Here is a 9,889-nt window from a genome sequence, read left to right as displayed (position 1 = left end):
TGTTTTGATGGAACCATCGCAATCTACATTGTACGCCGAAAGTAGCTTGGAACCGGTAACTTTGTGTGCAACGAAAGAACATGTTGACAGAATAAGCTGGAATAGGCAGGAAAAGAAGCAAGAGGAGGACAAGAATAATGATATTTCTTGAACTCTGCCTCATTGTAGCATTGATTTGACAAGCGGAGTGCAACGAAAGAACATGCAAGTTATTGGGCGCATGAAGCCCGAAAGAGCTGCAACCCCATCTGATTTCTGATGTGATAAATCCCTTGATCTTAGCTGGAACAGAGAAGAGAACAAGATAAAATCGTCTCTGGAAACTTAAAATCTATTATTTAATCATGCCAAATAAAACCCATACTGTATCATCGTTATGTGCATCAAACATTTTCCCGAAATGGTAAATGCAAGGATATGATGAAGACTACTAGTAAATGATGAAGAGTGTTTCAAAGAAGGAAGTAACTAGACATTAACTAGGTAGAAATAGTCTAGAAATAAGCAACTTTGGACCCGAGTACTAATTGTTATTGTGCTCTAATACAATGACAAGAATCCCTGTTGATGATTCTTATGAAGTTATTATAACATTGCTTCCTTTTCTAAATAATGAAATTTCATATAATCAGCGTTCTTTAATTAAATCTTTAATGACCTGAGCGGCGCTATTTTACATCAATGAATATTTATTGAATTTCTTCTTGTATTTTGAGTACATCATATATTTTAAAAATAACTATAATTGCAATGAACAAGAATATGAGATTTTAGGGAACAAAGATTACTTATCCATATATAACGAATATTAGAAATATTTTTTTGTTTATGTAGAACAATATGGTAAAGAATCATAAATTTGTAGAAATTATTGTAATAATTTCAAAATAAAACCAAAAAACATTTATTTGTGCAGAAACATGAAATTGATCGCTACATCTATCTATACTATACATTAAGCCACAGCTCCTTATCGACAGGACCAAATGCCACACAACAATCATGGAGAGGGCACTGGTACAGCAACTAATAATAAATTTAACAATTAAACAAAGATATATATATATATATATAGTACCTGAACACACTTGATAGTTGAAATTGAATTCGGATGCCATTCACAAAGATATTTGGGATATGGGAAATGTCGGGCCACTGGGAATGGTCAGCTGTGTTGCTTTGAGTGAATGCCTCCTCCAAAGTTGTACATTCACGAATATATAATTCTTCCAATTGGGTTAGGTGTCGCAAAGAGGTGAGACGCCTTAGCCTCTCACAACGACAGAACTGTAAAGTCTTCAGCGACGACATGTTCGAAAACCAAACTGGCAAAGCTTCTATTCCAAAATCATATAGATCAAACCTAGTGAGAGCTGTGAGATGTTGTACTTGATCTGGAAAAGACTCCCAATTCGACTTTCCACATAACGATAACTCACGAAGAGACTCGTGCCCGCCTTTGAGAGTTTCATTCAACAAAGTAAAACCTGTTTCTTCTGAGAAGGGACCAATATGTAATCCTGTCAACTTATTCAGGCAATCCATTCCATTGGGTAAACACCTTAGATTTGGACATGAATACATTTGCAAAACCTCGAGCGATGTACATGACTCTAACATTTCACTTGGCAACTCGGTCAACATATTGCAATATGAAATTGTCAAATGCCGTAGAGAAGTGAAGCCTTTCAAATGTGTGGTTTGATATTGAATTGAGGGAAGATTACGGCAGCCAATTATATCTAAGTTGTGAAGAGACTCAAGGGAATCCCAGAGCTTCAGTTGTGTTAGGTTGTAACAGTAGTGTATCCGAAGACGCTGGAGATGTTTATTGTTGTAGAACAGCATGTCCGGAAGAGAGGTGAGGTTTGAAATGGAGTAGAGGGTCAATTTTGTGAGGGAGCTTAATTTACTGCATATCCTTGCTAATGGGACCTCGCTGTCTACACAATAAATCGTCAATTCTTTCAGAGATGAAAAAACATGACTCGGAGCCGTCATCAAATTGTTGCAAGAGGAAATTTCCAGATATTCAAGCTTGGGGAAGGCTGTTGCCCCTGTATTTGGAGCTTCGACCCACTCTCTAAGATTATCCATATCACGTAGCTGCAATCTTTCAAGTGCCGGAAATGGCACGCTGCATCTGCTTGACTCATAATGTCGATACTGGTCAGGAACATAAAACGAAGGACCTATTGATCTTACATTTTTAAGTCCTCGCACCGTCAGGATCTTGAGAAGTGGTAGGTGACCAAGTGTTGGGATTTCTTCGCAATTTTCACAATATATCAAGACAATCTTGATGAGCTTGTGGAGAATAATACCAGATTCAACAGTCATCTTCCTTGTCCAGGATGGGAAATGATCTCCGGTGAAATTCTCAATGGCCAAATGCTTTAGATTTGGATGAGGTTGAAGGCCTTCCAAGACTTCATAATCATTGTTCTTGCTTTCCCTCGATGATCGATAACTCCACACAAACTCTAACTTTTCAATATTTTGCTTCTCAAATAAGCATGCTCTCATGGATTCTTCTTTACCATTCACTTCTTCAAGATTGTATATAGTAAGTTTCCCCTGCAGATTCTTCAAATATCCCAACTCAGCAATTTGACGTCCCTTCTCTTTGCCAACAATAAACAACTCTAATGTTCGAAGATCAGTCAGCTTCCCAATTTTAAGAGGCATCTTGCCTAAAGAAGCATAATTAGGTGACTTAAAAACTAGGTGTCTCAACCCAACTAAAAACCTCAACTGATCAGGTAAACTACACCAAATGAGCCTTAAAGTTTGCAAATTGTAAAGTTTGCAAACAGAATCGGGTAAAATTTTTATTTCAGTGTAAGACAAATCAAGAAATCTCAAATGTATCAACTTGTCGATCGAACTTGTCAATTCTTTAATGTTTGTCTTGTGTAAATCAAGAACACGCAAGTATTTACAATCTTCGAACATGTTATCAATCAGTTCTGACACGTATCCGTTAACAAACAGAGTTCGTATGTAAATTCCTTGCTCCTTTTTAATCTTTACTTTTTCATCAACGGATAGATATCTTATTCGACTAGTAACATCGTCATCATATTTTGGCTTCGCAACAGAACTAGATAGGTCATGAACAAGATCATGCATCTTGCTGTACTTGATTTTACCATACTTATCCCTTACCGGCTCATGTAGAAAAAAATTTTCCAACAAAATATTGTAAACCTTGTCACCACGACTCTCCATATCATGATCACTTCCATCACTACTTCCACACAGAAATCCTTCAGCCATCCAAAGTTGGATCAATCGTTGTCTCTCAATTATTTCTCCCTTGGAAAAAATGGAGCAATATGCAAAACATTTTTTAAGTAATGAAGATGGTAATCTGTCGAAGCTGACCTTCAATACTTGCAAAACAACATCATCATTGGGACTGCGATTTGAACTTTCGAGAAACAATCTCCAATCATCTATTTCCTTCCCTCTTAAACTTCCCCCGACCACATTGGCCGCTAACGGTAGACCTCGACATGTACAAGCAATCTCCTTTCCAATAGCGACAAAATCCTCGGGCATTTGGTGGCTAGGAAAAGCTCTAGCCTTAATTATCTCCCAACACTCACCATTCGATAAAAAACCTAAAGAATTCTCATTACAAGGTTTCATAGTTGATGTCACATTTTGATTCGGGTGGTCACCATTATGAAATTTCCTTTGTTTAGGTTAATTCCTCGAATACAATTCATGAAGTTGTCCCATTCATGTGTTTTTTTCATTCAGATAATCGTCAAGCACAAGCAAAAACCTTGCATCTTTGAGCTGAGATTGGAGTTGAGACAGGACAGCTTCCTCCCCCAATGATACATCAACCGATTTCTTGGACAAGGATTCCAAGATTTTGATGAGTAAACTTTTGTTGTCAACATTTTTGGATAGACTGACCCAAATCCTTTGATTAAAATGCTTCACTATATCTTGATGATTGAACACCTTTCGCGCCAAAGTAGTCTTTCCCAACCCTCCCATCCCAACTATGGGAACCACCGAAACCATTAATTCATGGCTCGAATTAATCATATTGCCAATGATCTCGGACGTAGCATCATCTCGACCAATAAAAATAGGATCAACAACAATGGAATTAGTTTCCATCACAGGAGGAAGATAAAAAGCCGAATCCGCTACTCTCTTCTGTAGGCCATAGCTGCTGGCCACATCGTTAACAATTTTCAATTTCACATTCAAATTCTTGATTTTATGGCCCATTTCACAACGAAAAGCCACAGAACCAAGGCACGAAAAGGAGAATGAGCAGCATACCTTCCCCTTAAACTCAACCTTGCTGCGAACCACCTGGTAAGTGAAGTGGTCCAGCAAGTCGTCAGCTTCATAGGCCACATCCTCAAGATCACGAAGCCACCGCTTCACGGAATGATCCTCTTCAATCTGCCGCTTCGAAGCGTCGCGCAAGAAAGCCTGAATCGTCTCCAATGATTTCTCCAGATTTTTCAGCTCATTCTTGAATCCCCGGAAGAGGCCGATCTCTTCCGCAACAACAGCCAGCAGCTTCTCAAGAAGAAGTTGAACGGTAGCATCGAGAACTACTCCACCCATCTTTGATTTCCTTTTTTAGTTGATCAGTTGTGTCAATCTGGAAGATGGTGGTTGAACAATGATCATTGTGGACTTTAAATGATATCTCCCGTTATTATTTATTGAATAAAAAATTGAGCAAAATTTATTATCTTTAATATTCAAAATATATAATAGCTATGAAAAGCAAGGTTTTAAAAAGAGTGATTATTTCAAAATATATAATGAGTAAATTTTAATTATTTTAAGTGTAATTATTACAAGTTTAAGCATAAAAAAACGTTTTTAATTTAAACTATAATTTTAGTAATCTCAAATAAATTAACGGAGTTAATAATGAATAAATATAATAAGTTCAAGTGTAATGCATAAAATTTTTGTGAGATTATAATTCAATTTATTTTATCATTCATTTCATATCTCGTGTCATCGAACATAAACTAAATTAATTGTTCTACTTTAAAACATTAGCTGTAAAATTTCTCAATATGTATTGCATTCACATCATCGCTATATTTAGTCATCCAATATTGTACATTTCTAACATTGCTAACAATCACTTACTAATAAAATCGCTAATTTTTGATTTTTTTTTTCTTCTTATTAATAAAATTTGATTTTTATAAAAGTCACATTTAAGCGTATTTAATGACACTTGACGTGGTCAACCTATGTCTGACCGTTTTTTTTACCCATTTTGGCCAAAGCGAAGCGTTTTAAGAAAACTTCAAGCTTAAGCGAGATTAAGCGAGGCTTAATCAATTTTTTTAGAACGCTGATGAAAAGTGTGTAAATCGGTAACATTTATTTCGCACACAACCACAAGTTTCTCTCCTTGTTAAAATATTGATATTTAACTATAGATGACAATGGGTCGGGTTTAAACCCGAAACCCGGCCTCGTGTTAAACTCGGACGGGGTGGGTTCAAACCCGATCAAATAGGTTTCGGAACGGGTCGGGTCCGGCCGGGTCCCGGGTTTTGGTGGCCCCTACCCGGACCCGTCCTGTATATATATATATATATATATATATATATATATATATAATATAGTATTCTATATATATGCATGTATATATATTTATATATTATAAATAATAAATTATTTAAGTTATTTTAAAAAATTAAATATTAACGGGTTTGTGGGTCCAGACCTGGGTTGGACCTGCCGGTTTTGAGGTGGGCGGGATGGGTCCGGGTCTTATTTTTTTTTGACAGGGCAGGTCCCGGGTTTGACAAAACCCGCCCCGTTGTCATCCCTATATTTAACGTAATATCCTTTGTTGAATTACAAAATTTTAAAATTACATGACATATATATTCCATGAATCTAACTCCAACTCCTACTAGATCAATAAGATTTGAGTTTTACTCGAACCCGTCCCGTATATGTATATATTTATATAAAATATATAATATTATATATATTTAATAGAAAAATGCTCAGCTGCCCAACCATGTTTCCCCACTTGATCCACGACCACTAAAACCCGGTAGTGGGTTTTAGTGGTTTTTGTTTTTGTTTTTTTTTGCATCACTAAAACCCACTATCGGGTTTTAGTGGTCGCGGACCAAGTGAAGAAACATGGTTGGGCAGCTGAAAATTCCTCATATTTAATATATATAACCTGTGATTTAACCTACTGATTTAACCCATAATAACTTGATTTATGTTTTATGAATCCATAAACAACATAAGAACCAAGTTATAAATAATTATATTGTCAGCTCATGATTTAGTACAAAATAGTTTAGCCTGCCATTCAGGCTAAATACAAAAATATTAAAATTTTAAAGAACAAAATGAAAATTAAAAAGAACAAGGAAACTTACAATAAACAAGTAGTAGTTTTATTTTTGAAAGCTCCAAGAGAATAATTACAAGGGAGTTTCTGAGAGAGAGTAGTATTCTAAAATGCAGCGTACTAAAAAGACTGAAAACTATCCTATAAATAGAGGGAAGAGCCGGACATGAAACCCCGAATTCCAATTCTAAATAAGAACAATATAACCAATAATACAACTTGACTTTATAAAAGTAAATGACTCCAAACTACTTTATTAAAGTAGTGCACCAATTTCTTTGTCGTCCTCACCACTTTGAGTGGTCCTTGGTGGCCATCATAACCATTCGGATGTTTTACGCAAGCAATTATTATGGCAATCACATCATGTCATCACATCATGTCTCTTGGTAGTTGTTGATGAATGCATTCTGGAGTTTTCAGATATTTCCTCATACAATGCTGAAATTTAGCATTATGATATTTGATTTATTTTTTGGTGTCTTTGAGAATCCTTTTCCTTTGTGGATAAGAGTAATTTTCTTCAATACTCTTTTGCCTCTTATTATGGCTTTCAATAATGATTTGATCAAAATTATTTTTCCACTGTATGTAGCAGAAATATCTGGGACAAATATCTTTATGTTCTGTCATCATAAACTACTCTTTTTAATATTTTCTTTTAATGACTCTTTTAAAGAATCAAAGACTTTGTCAATAGAAAAGTCTCCCAAATCTTTCTCAGGATCTTGCGCATCCTGAAATAGTTGACGATGGAACTTAGTATCACTCGATTCAGAGGCCATAGATGTATCTGATTTTAAATCTGAGTATGATAGATTTCTATATATATATTTTTTCATTTCTTCAAGATATAAATCGACCATTTTTTCTTTGGAATAAATCTCTGAATATTTTTGAGTAATAATCTTAAAGGGACTAGGAGTCTCTTTCTCTTTTTTATTCTCCAAATCATGCTTCTAAGCTTTGATTTTTTCATTAATATTTTTAATGGTTTCATCCCCATAGACTTTTCCTGTTTCTGGGTCTTCTCTCATCATTTTTTCCAAGAATTTTGTTAAACTTTTTCTCCACAGACAAGGGATTCCTCTGTCTGTATAACCCGCTTGGGGCTTCCATTTCAAAATCCATGGAATACCAAATTCAATAAAGAACATGCAAGATGTCTTGCCTTCAATAGTTTGAGAAGATGATTCTTGAATTTTTGGAGAACAGCCAATCCATTCTTCCATTAATCCTTTAAGGATTTCAGGAAAAATTTTCGCCGAGGGACCAAATATCTTCCAACAATCTAAAAACCAGTTAGGAACTGGATGATGAAAAACATTTTCGCAGACTTTGAAAAACCAAGAATGTACTCTTTTTTGATTTTCGTAAAATAAGGTTTTATTAAAACCTTCTACATAGTCCCAATAATTGAATTTTTAAAATTCATTTTATTGTAAGAAAATTCTTTTTCAACTAGCGGAGATATTCCCCATTCTTCAATAGATATAATCTTTTTGACAATGAATTTTGAGAAGTTATAAACTCTTTGTTGTTGGGTATTACCAAAAAAATAAGTAATTTCCACTGTATTAGTGGACAAAAGGAGATTTTCATAAAATCTTCTTTGTTTATGAGATCCATTCACATATGATGTGTTGGAAAAATATCTTTCCATGATAGTACATGGAGTTTCCATCCATTGGATGTCTTTTTCTTCTATGAGAAGAATCAAGTCTTGATATTCACTCTCAATATATTGAGAATCACTATCATTTTTTTTTATAATATTGGCATATGATGCCGATGATTCAGGAATATTACCTTCTTTTTCTTTTTTTTGTTTTAAGAATTCTTGAAACTCACCATATAATGGATCTTTTTTTCTGGAGTATGACTCCCCGATGAACTAGCAATATTCTGAGCTATAAGCTTTTTATTACCATGTTGAGCAATTATTTGAGGAGATACTCCTCTTCCACCTCTTCCTCTATAAGAGGAATGATTTTCCCTACCAGGATTACTCATACCTGTAAACATGACAAGTATTCTCGAGTTAAGAAATCAGGCATATTATTATCTTCATCTTTTTATATATAATTTCAAAATCAAAAGGCGCTAAATGAGCTTGTCATCTAGCAAACATTTGCTTAGAAACATCATGCTTAAAATTTTTTTGAAACATAAACTTAGCAGATCTACAATCTATTTTGATTATAAATTTTTGATTGTATAAATCATCTTGAAATTTTAATACACATCTAACAATAGCAAGAATTTCTTTAGCTATAGTAGCATAATTTTTCTTGGCATTATTCAATTTTCCAGAATAAAATCTAACAAAATATTCTTGTTTTGTATCAGGATTAACCTGTTTAAGAATTCTTCCGAAACCTATATCAGAAGCATCTGTTTCAATAATTTTTTCCTATTGGGGATTAGCCAGCATAAAACAAGGAATATTTTTAACCTTTTCTTTAATTTTTCTAACAACCTCAGTATGTTCTATAGTCCAAGGAGAGGGATTCTTCTTGATTCTATCATATAAAATAGCAGAATCATTAGTAATATTTTTAATATAGGAAGATTTATAATTAAGACTCCCTAAAAATCTTTGTAACTGAGTTTTATCAGTTATTTCATCAGGAAATTTAGAAAAAAATTCTATACTTCTTTGTATAGGAATAATACTACATTTATCTATCATATGACCAAGAAATCTGATATTAGTCTGAAATAAAAACATTTTTGGTTTTGATATAATAAGACCATTTTGAATAACCATTTTTCTAAATATTTCCAAGTGTTTAAAATGGGATTCAATATCTTTAGAAAATACTAAAATATCATCAATATAAACAATGATAAAATTACTAAAAGGGTAAAAAATATCATTCATTATTTGTTGAAATTCTGAAGGGGAATTCTTCAGTCCAAATGGCATAACTGTCCATTCGTAATGTCCTATTGGAACATTAAAAGCAGTTTTGTATCTATCAGATCCTTTTACTTGAATCTGCCAATATCCTGATTTTAAATCAAACTTTGAAAATATTAAAACATTAAAAAGTCTATCTAATAAATCTTTTTTGTTAGGAATAGGATGCCTAATCCATTTCAAAACTTTATTAATAGGTTTGTAATTTATTACTAACTTGTGAACTCCTCTTTTCTTTTCTGAATGCTTATTGACATAAAAAGCAGTACAAGACCAAGGAGACTGAGAGTGAGTTATTAACTTTTTATCTAATAAAGATTTTATCTCATTCTTACATAATTCTAAATATTCAGAATTCATTTGACAAGGACGAGCCTTGGTAGGAATACTTTTTTCATTAAAAATTTCCTCATAAGGAAGAGAAACAATATGTTTCTTTCTATCCCAAAAAGCATTGGGATGATCATTACAGATCTCTAGAGAAAATTTATTATGAACAAATTTGATTTTTCCTGTAATTTAGAATTCTTCAATCTTTCTTCAACAGTTAAAGAATTGACTTCCTCTTTTAAAGAATTTAT

At 33.7% G+C, this 9,889-nt stretch overlaps 1 pseudogene; it reads right to left on the bottom strand.

Annotated features, from left to right (window-relative positions):
• Positions 1-249: 249 nt before the first annotated feature.
• Positions 250-6,479, bottom strand: LOC140893075 (putative disease resistance protein RGA3; annotated as a pseudogene).
• Positions 6,480-9,889: the final 3,410 nt, after the last annotated feature.

Source organism: Henckelia pumila, chromosome 1, assembly GCF_033568475.1.
Source record: "Henckelia pumila isolate YLH828 chromosome 1, ASM3356847v2, whole genome shotgun sequence".
Classification (NCBI taxonomy): domain Eukaryota; kingdom Viridiplantae; phylum Streptophyta; class Magnoliopsida; order Lamiales; family Gesneriaceae; genus Henckelia; species Henckelia pumila.
The sequence above is the reverse complement of the archived record's forward strand: the minus strand, read 5'-3'. Positions and strand labels throughout refer to the sequence as shown.